The sequence below is a fragment of the Pezoporus occidentalis genome, unplaced genomic scaffold (genome assembly GCF_034315485.1).
Source record: "Pezoporus occidentalis ecotype Australia unplaced genomic scaffold, CSIRO_AGI_Poc_V1 ctg108, whole genome shotgun sequence".
NCBI classification, from domain to species: Eukaryota; Metazoa; Chordata; class Aves; order Psittaciformes; family Psittacidae; genus Pezoporus; species Pezoporus occidentalis.
Genome location: NW_026912865.1, coordinates 2,312,844 through 2,322,965, shown reverse-complemented (window position 1 = coordinate 2,322,965; position 10,122 = coordinate 2,312,844). Strand labels below are relative to the sequence as shown.

The 10,122-nt window shown below is 37.9% G+C and overlaps 1 long non-coding RNA gene across 1 annotated transcript; it reads left to right on the top strand.

Annotated features, from left to right (window-relative positions):
• The first annotated feature begins 5,547 nt into the window (after window positions 1-5,547).
• LOC134165644 (uncharacterized) lies at window positions 5,548-7,718 on the top strand. Its single transcript, XR_009965596.1, has 3 exons — window positions 5,548-5,992; window positions 6,744-6,762; window positions 7,407-7,718. It is a non-coding gene; the product is annotated as an uncharacterized LOC134165644 (long non-coding RNA).
• Window positions 7,719-10,122: the final 2,404 nt, after the last annotated feature.

Sequence of the window (10,122 nt, the reverse complement as noted above, 5' to 3'; positions counted from 1 at the left end):
TCTAAGATATTGGGTGTGAATCTGTTCTCTTGATAAAACAAAGCATCCCAGATCAGTGGCATTTTTGGTTTCCACTTGCCATTTTGAGTTGATTCTGAGTAGCTGCTGCCTTTGCTAAGACAGGTCATGTTCTTCCACAGCAGTTAAAGCAAGAACTGATTTTCTTTTTAAGTTAAAGGTTTGGGTTTTTTTTCATTAAACAGTTTTCAAATTCAAACAACAATATCAGCTAGAATTTATAAAAACATTTTCTCTGATTTAATTTCATAAAATAAAATTGGTTGCATTATTTAGAGGTGGTTTTATTCAGCCTTTCTGCTATTGAACACTCAAACTGGATAATTGGCTACCTTATACATGCATAGTAGTAAATGAAGCTTAAAATGTGGTCCTTTACACTAAGCATAATTTGGAGGAAAAAGCATCCTAGACAGATGTCTACTCCATGGTTTATAAGAGTATGTGATACCATCCGCACTTTTCAGAGCTACACCCTTGAAAACTAGGAGATTGACAAAGGGACCCAAACGTGAAGAGCATTCATTAAAGAATGTAAATAGCCAAGATCCGTGCTGTTTTGTTTCAATCTTCTTTATCCTGTTGAAAACAGGAAAGCCTCCTGTCATGCAGGCTCAGGGATTTTCAGGGCCCAATAAAGGTTAGTGACATTTTCAATTCATGTTTGTTTTCATTCTTCTAATCATGAACCCTGTGTCAGCCTGAGAAACCAGCTGAGCTTAATCCATAACCTTTTACAAGTGAAACATTAACTCACAGCATGTTCTGTTGTCTTTTTAAAGCAATACAAAAGCAAAGGGAGAAAAAAAAAAGAGCCACAATATACATGATAAAACATAGCAGCAGCCAAATGTGAAGGTTACTTGAAAGCAGTTACAGTTGTGGACAATAGCATATTTTTAGGCCATTAAATGAATCATGTTCAGATGTCATAACTGCTGTTTATTTCACAAGAGTATTCAGGGGAGAAGGCTAAAGGCAAAAATGTAGAGAGTCAAGTAAAGATTACCTAGCATTTTATCCTACATTTTCATAAATATTCTGATGTGTTTCCATACCATCATTTTTGATTAGTAATAAATATGGAGAAAATACCTGACTAATTTCTACTCTTTCCTTCTACAGGTTAACTAGTCCCACTGGTTTTCCCCTGCAAGTTCCATGCAGTTATGTGAACAATGCTTTAGATTTTTATGGCAATAGAGTGCAACAGGCTGGATTTTATACAAGGCAGACTACAGGCCACATATGGCAACCCTCCCGCCCCACTGAGTGTAGGGACTGACACACACTGAGCAAATCAGGCGGGAAGAATAGCTCTGACTACAAAGTATACGGAGCCAAAGAAGGATAATTATTTCTCTAGCCTGTAAAAACCATAATGGAGAAATCCTGACCTCGCATCTCTCTGTTGGATAACAAATACAATCACACATGTGTTAAGGAGGTTCTCAAGTTACAAACTTTTATTACAAGAACAAGAAACCATGTTAATTCTTAGAGGAAAAGAAAGAAACAGCAATCAGAAGCCGTCTGAAAACAAAACAGTAAGATAGAAATTAAAGTATATCTGATTTAATAAAAACATACATACTAAAGAAGGCAGGACATGGGGAGCCATAAAGCAGGAGGGTGAACTGTCCTAGGTGTTATTCCACTGATGATGCACCAGGACATGATGCTGTTTCCCTTCCCAGGTGGCCTGACTGTGACATTTTGTCAGTACTTGTGTGCCTGCTGGAAACGCACTGAAGCTTCCTCGTCTAGCCTGTGGCTATGAAAAATTAAAATGCTGAAGCTGAGACTAACAGAGACAGCAAAGTATTACATTACCTGCTGCATGTTGCTCTCCCATGCAGCAAAATGTTTGGCATGGAGAGCAGGACCTGGGTAACCTTAACTATATTATCTTGACTGTATGCAGATCAGCAGAGAAAGGAGCCACTGCCTGTATCTGCAAAATGCTTTTCCCTCTGGTTTGCTGGCCAAAGTTATTGGCTAGACTGGAAGTTGCACAGCCACAACACATCCCTGTCTTCAGGAGCCTAGTCATGGGGAAAGACCAGAGCTCCAAGTCCTACTTAATTCTCTGGTCTGCTCCTGGGGCAATGTAGCTACTTACCCAGGGCACAGTGTAGCATAACAATCAAGCCCAGAGTGAATAAAAAGGGGCTTGGGAGGATTAAAAAGGCTTTGATGAGTAGGGAAGTAAATATGAAAGAGAAGGAAAGTCATTGATGGATGAGAGGAATGAAATTAATTGCAACCCAAATATGGGTGAGGGGTGAGGTAATGGTCGTGCTAAATGAAAAGTAGAAGCAATAATAAGGAGCCAGAAGGTCCACTGGAAATAACTATTGGTAATCACATGTAAGATTCTACATAAAATTTTTCATTTATCCCTATGCATTTAGAGAATTAGCTAACAAATTCATTCACTCACTGATCATTATAACTACAGTAAGTACATCTGTGTGTTCATGCATGACCTGTGATGATGTCATATCACAGTTTCCAGGTCCTTCTCTAGCTGGACTGGTAAGTTTCTGGCCTCACCAGTCCAACCACCATCTATCTGATCAATAACATAGGGGCTAGCATCCCCTATGTTTTTCCACCCTTAGTGCTTCTGTAATTGCTTTCCTGATTTTTATTTTTTTTTCATCTATACAAAATTTAAGTAAGACAGTCAGCTGGCTTTTGACATTTAACTATATTTCTCTGGCTATTTCTCTAACTATATTTCTACTACTAAAAAACATTTTATCTGTATGACTTATGTCAGTATACATACCTGCTCTTTTCAACATATTCTGGACATTCATGTCCCTGGGTTAGGTGCCTGTTTTCACTTCCAGAATTGACTATATCAATCAGTCACTGTGGTATGGGTCAACATGCTGTTAGTGTATCAGACATCAGTTAGGACACTAATGGAAACTTCTTCCCTGTGTCAAAATCCTTTCACAGCAGTTTCAAAATATGTATGTTTGTGTTGAAATGGCATTTTTTTGTGTCTTGCCCAATGGAAACCATTCATTACCACAGTGTTCTTCACGCTGTGATTTGACACTGACAGAAATCTGTGGTGGGTTCAGTGATAAGCTATGGAATCTCAATGTCTGTTAGCATCCCTCTAAGCCTTTTAGGTAGAAAGGCGTCAAATGCTTTCCAAACATCAAATAAAATATGCAGGTAGTGAGTGATCATGTTTTTTTCAGAGATGTGGTTTCAGCATTGTGGATTGATTAGTTGCCTTACCTTTCTCAGACACAATGTTTCTGTAGCATGGTGATATTTCCAGCATTTTCTTCCTGTGATCCTGTAATAGAAGATTAATTTTACTTGAAAGCGATATCAGTGAGATGATTCTTGTGTCCACTTTTTTTGATACGCATAGAAAAATTCCCTTCATCCAGTCATATGGCCAATTTTTACATACTCATATTTGCAGATTTTTTACAAGGTCAGTATGACAGTCATCTGTCAAATTTTACAATTTTGCTGGGGTATTCTGTCTCTCTAATGTTTTCCCAGGCTGTGCTTTCAGATTAGCATGCATTACATCCTTGGTAAAGCTGATGGTCTGTGTGGCCCTGACTTTTCTCTGTGTTTCTGCCACCCTAGACTGTGAGTAGCTCTAGGAAAAATGCAGGTTGGCAAATTGCCTACATCAGTGACAGCTATCACCTTTTACTGTATTGAGACAGAAAGAAGGCTGTGGTAGGTCTGGCTACACAGACTTTTTTATCATTATTTCTCCTCTTCTTGCTTCACAAGTGCATGCATTTTCTCCCTGATATTTTGCCAACCTTTGAGTTTACCAGCCCACTTCCTTCGATAGTCCCTGTCCTATACCTCCTCTCTACGTGTGACTTTTTACCATATCTCATCAGCTCAAATACTTGTGTGATTGCATGGTCAGAGAGCCTTGCAGCAGAAAGTGGGCGTTACAGGTAATTTTCACTGCATCACAAAATTCATTTGTCTTTTTCATCTTTTAACCCTTCACAGTGCTCACAGTCAGTGTGGACATCAACTTGTTTCACATGTGTTCGAGAAAGTCCAGAAGCTGTGACTCTGCTTAAGAATTTAAAACTAATTTTATGTGAGTCGAAAACTAATGGTCTGGTGTTTATCTTAAACTCAAAAATGTCACTGCCCATTGAGCATTCAGATTCCGGTCTTGTTCTGTTTTTTATTTTATCAGGTTACTTTTCTAGGGTGTTAACTGAGGAGGGATTTACAGTCCTAACTGTTAAAATCAATTCATTTTCTGCCTCATTTCATAAACCCAGATCAGTGTTCTCTATTTCTTTTGAGAATTCATACTGTTAATAATCCCAAGCCCAGTTACAGGAATGAGTGGTAGCTTTACTTGGGCTCTTAATGGGCATCTCCTGGCCATAGCAATCACAGAATTAGGGAGACTGACAGTGAGGAGGTGAAACAGAGCAATACACAGTGCAAGCAGAAATTTCAGAGGCTGGAACTTCAGAAGTGGGTAAAGTTAGGCTTCTAGATCCATTTGAACTCCTAAATACCAGGACTGAAAGACTGATGATTGCAGTTCTTCCCTCGACCTCAGTGGGAGCTTCTGTATGCTCAGCATCTCTGAAAACTTTGCTCTTGCCATTCAGTTCCCATGTGGATTTAGAGCCTTGGGCCTGTTTGTCAGCAACTTTGGAACAGCTTTGGATGCCTTGCCCAGCAGCAAATGGAAGGAATGGGACTAAGAAAGGAGAGAGGAAACAGTGTTGAGCCATGCAACACAGATGTTCAGTTGTAGTAGATCCCAATGAAAAAATGAAACCTTTAATGCTCAAGTTAGCATTCCTCACCCACCAGATCTCCTGGTTTTACCAACAGCTATGCCAAAGCTAGCAGTAATCATATAATCATAGAATCATAGAATAACTAGGGTTGGAAAGGACCTTAAGATCATCTAGTTCCAACCCCCCTGCTGTGGGCAGGGACACCTTACGCTAAATCATATCACCCGAGGCCTTGGTCTTTAATAGCATATCTCTACTACTTGTTGTTCACTGCCTCAACGTCACAGAGAGAGGTTGAGGTATTTGCCAGATGCAAATTATGAGAATTAAAAAAAGCCCTCTATAGCTGCTCCCTGAGTACAGAACTGCATGTTTCAGGCTGTGTGATAGGCAGAACTTGGAGCAAACTGAGCCCAAAGTCATGAGGCTCTCTCACTAGTTAGCGGGAGGTGGGGGTCGAAGCTGATGGGTATCCTTGATCTTTAACATACCATTTATTTCATTACATCTAATTTGGTTGATATTATCAACATTATTACACTGATAGTTGTTTCAACTCAGACTAATTTAATTGATAGAATTCTGTGTCCTTGCTATTATATGAGACAATTAGCTCTCATTAGTTCACATTTCACTCATTTTCCACTGACTGATTGCACTACATACTGATACTTGCTAATATCAATATGTAATGCAATCAGTCAGAGGAAATGTTGGTACAGTATTTCTAAAAAATATCGCACTTATCATTCTGATTGTCTTCAAAGTACCAATATTTTCCTATAACTTAATGGTTTCATAATGTGATGTTTTGTATTAATAACAATCTTTTTAAGGTCACACAGTTAATCACATATGTATTAAAGAGCAGTTAACTAATGAGGATGGCAACTTATTAATAAATTGCAGATGATACACTTCCGTTACTCAATGTAACCTTTAAAGAGCAGAGCTAAGACTGAGGGTTGACTTAAAGACTTTTTGCCTCCCTTTTCCTAGAGTTTCTTCTAGAGTTTTTTCTTTCCCAAAGTCTAAGCTTTTCTTGTATGCTTTTGTCACAGTCCTGCTGTAACCATATGGAGAGCTTTAGCAAAGCAAGAACATGCAGCTGATGCTTTGACAGAAAAGGTGAAGAGGTTACTCAAATTGTACTACTGTTAATTTGTCCTTTAAGCATCTACAGCAGGGAGTCTATAATGGTAAGGACTGAAGCATGGAGATTTGTCTATCAGATTATTACATCGGAAATGCTAACGATTCAAAGTAAATAAAAGGGCAAAAAGCTTTTTGTAACCAACTTAATATAATCCACTGTGCTTTCACTGAGGCCCATCTGTAAAAGCACTACAAGTTTACGAAAAAGAATTGCATACCTGTATTTCTCTTCTTAAATATTCTTATACCAGTACTTATTGCTGGGAATTTGTAGCTGAGTTGATAAACAATTAAGTTGCGGTCCTTGTATATGGACTTGCAGTCCATTTATATGAAGTATGAAATCCCTCAACATGTCATAGTACAGACCATTCTGTGAAAAATAATAGTCAAACACTTTCCAACATGACATTCATTAAATCTCAGCTATTCAATAACAAACACATTTAATCAACTCTACAGTTAGTCTGAAACAGGCTCATAATCTTTAAAAGGAAACTACTGATGTCTGCAATGCAAAAAACCATAAAATAAATGGTTTGCGGTTTGGGGTTTTAAAAATTCCCAACAATCATATTTTAAAGAGTAAATCCAAATTAGTCTTAAAGAGTAAATCCAAATTAGTTTTGCTATACTAAATTTTGTTGCTGAATAATGACAGAGGACATTTAAATACCATAGTTACTATAATAATCCCTGTTTGAATCACGGCTTCCATGAACAGGGCTAAGCCTTTAGATGGAAACTAATTGCTACAAACACTAATTTTCAAGTCCCTTTTGTTTCCTATTGCAGGCACCTCTGGATGCAGAAGGTACCCAATTAGCAGAATTCATGGTTCTGATTGTGCATTGTGGGGCTAGTATAAACACTGCTGATTACTATTCCAGTGTAATGGCTGATTTTTTTTATATATATATTTTTTTATTCTGATTGCTTAATAAGGCCATCTATTCTGCAGCAGGCACTGGCAAGGCTGCTGGTGAAATCAGTTAGGTCACTTTTTCTGGTCATAGTAGCAGGAGGAGCCTTGTGATGGTAACAGATGACTAAAGGCATAATTACAGGCTATTTAACCACATCTGTTTCCCCACTTAACATTGTTTGCTCAAGTTAGATGTAGTTAAATAAATAAAAAGGAAAATAATGGTGAAGACACTAAAAAATAACTATTACATGGGTAAAAACTCTAGGGTTTGTTATAATTACAGAAAACAGAGTTTACAGTGATATTTAAAAGGCACTAATTTCTATTAGAGAGTTTCTATACACATACACTCTGACTGGTTGTTGCTGCTTTTATAGCTTATGTTATTTAAATACCTATTTGTACAGAAGAATTAGTTGAAACTAGAAAAAAAAATCATTACTATTATTTATTGAATTTAGCTGTATGTTCTTATGCAGTATTGTAATTATATGACAAATCTAGTAACTTTATGCAGCTTTGTGGTTAAGAACAAATCCCCAGAATACCACCACCTCCTGTCAGTGAAAATGGGAAGAGTAGAAAGCTCCAAGTATCTCTTTATGTTTCCCCAATCATCCAGGTATACTGTTTTCATCCTTTTAATCATACAGATAAACCCCTTTTTGTCATTTCTCAATATATTACTGCATCATGATCACATATAACACATAAATACTTAAGTGTTGTCAAAGCCCGTGTTGCACATGGTCATATAGCCAAACCTCCTAGAGCAGCAGGTACAGACATACCTGTATGTCTAGCTAACATTATCACATGTGTTCTAGAAGTTCCCTGTACTATTTTTTTCTATGCAGGAAAAATGACACAATGTAATCAAAATATGCACTAAAAATCAACATATCAATGGAGATACCTTTTTTGGTTAATTGGTTGGTTCATTCATTGATTGGTTTTAAATTAAAGAATTGATGAATCAGAGCAAATACTGAACTTTTTTACATCAGCTGCAACCAACAGGCAGTTTTTTAGAGCTAAACCTGGTATGAAACCCACTGAAAACACTGAAGTTTGTCTGATTAACCCAGATGTCCTTACATACTCAGGCTACCAGTCTTAGCATGTATGTTTTAAAATATGCTTGACTTTAGACAGTAAAATTACAAGTTCTTATGTCAGATAGTCCTGTGGACCTATTTCTTTTGTTTGGTCTGTTTTGGCAGACCACTGGAAACAACTTGGGGTAAGGTAGGGAGGGTAGTTTGGTTTTTGAGGTTTCCAAACGCTCAGCTGCACTGGGAGCTGGTTTTGGTGGATACAGTGGAGCATAGTGATGTAGCTGTGCATTCTCAGTTAGATACTAGCTCCACACCTGTAACCATTATAAAAAAAAGAGAGAGGAAACAAGTTAATCTAAAAGCAAAAATGGATTTGTAAGAAAGACAAAGTGTATAAGTGGCACAGTCCCGATTTCTCAAGTGTGGCAGAAAACTGTGTCCTTTCAAAACTGAACATCCCACAGACAGAGACAAGAGAGGGTGTAAGAAGCAATGTCACAGAGGTGCTCTAGTGGTTGGGGCTCTCATCATGCCTCAGGGGCAGTACAGGCAGAAGCTGCTGACTCAATTAAATCCATAGGAGCTACTATTGACACAAGAGATTTCTAATGTGTGAAATGATCATGTGACAATTTTTGCTTGGTAACAAATAGTTATGACAATATACATCCCTACTGTGCATGCACATTTGAACACATATGTTTGCCTATGCATATATATCACTCAAGGTCATAAGTATGATTACAGACGATTGAGAGATTCACCATTCTGTACACCGTAAAAGCATCTGTACTTCAATTACACTACGTGTTCCTGGAATTAGGCTTCTCATTTTCATCAGATTCTCACTCAACCCAATACATTCAACATTGACCTTGTATTTCCACACTCTGTATAAAGAAAATGAGACCACTGTTCCTGTTATCATAACGGCTCCATTTCATTATTTTGTTTTTCTCTAATACAGCAACTTCCCTTCTACCATGTCTTACTCTCAGCTTCTACCTCTTCTTGCTGCCCAACTGCAAGCAGCATTGCGCTCACAAACAGATGGTGACTCGAGTGAGCATGCATTAAGCTGGAAAAGGTAAAAAAGGGCTACAGCCATAAACATGAGCTTGTACAATGTACATATGCCCAAATTTCATGGCAAAGTCACCATCAAGTGCTCCTGCAGCTCATATTTCCAATTACCACCAGGTTCGGGATGAAGCCACTGCCGATGTAGAGGTAATGCGCTGTAACTTCATCAGACATAAACACAGTAGGCAATCTGTGGCTGCAATTTTATACATCATTTTCCCCAGGTAGCTAGGCTGAGAATGTTCAGGAGCACCAAATACCTATCTGAGACTGCACAACCCTGCCAACTGCTTGACTTCCTGCCCATAAGCGTGACTTGCTGGAAGGCAATAAACATACAGATGACAAAGGACAATAGATTCAAGATACATAATCACTTTCCTAGCTGCCGTATTTTCTAATAAAGCTATTTCAGGGAAATCAGGGCTAGCACATTTCTTTTTCAAACTCACAGAAGCAAATGGATAATTACTTTGCTCCAGACTCCAACTTTCTGTTGCAATGATCAGGAAGTCTTCTGTGAGTTGGCCTGTGTTTTTGGCAGACACAACAGCTCAGCCGCTTTGCATACGTTAATGTTCGTATAATACCCATATAAAATTTTCTAAGCCCATTTTCACAGACTTGCTATTCCTTCACTCAATTTTAATTTCATTTAACTTTTTTTTTTTTAAATCATTGTTACAAGTTATCATCTTAATGTTTTTCAATAAACACTCTCCTAGTTTGCTAAAATGGTAGAGAGGTCAGGAAAATGTGACATCAGCTACCTTGTGCTAGTAAACATGAAGATAATATCCTACAAAATGCATTCAGAAATATTTCTGTCTAACATCAGGTGAGTTTTATCTGAGACAAGACAGTGTTGCTTGGGTGGGTTTTGGGGAGGGAGAAAAGGTGCTCTCAGTTTTTTTAACTACACTGATAAGTATCAAATTTATCTGTGGCTTCTACTGCCTTCAGCTGTTACAAAGCTTACTCAGCTGCAAATAATGTGTTCATAGCTGAGTCAAAAAAATCTCTTTATTCTTTGGAGATGTGCTTGTAGTAACAGTTACTGAGTTTCGGAAATGGATTTATTACTTGAAGGTTTGAAGCATTTGAC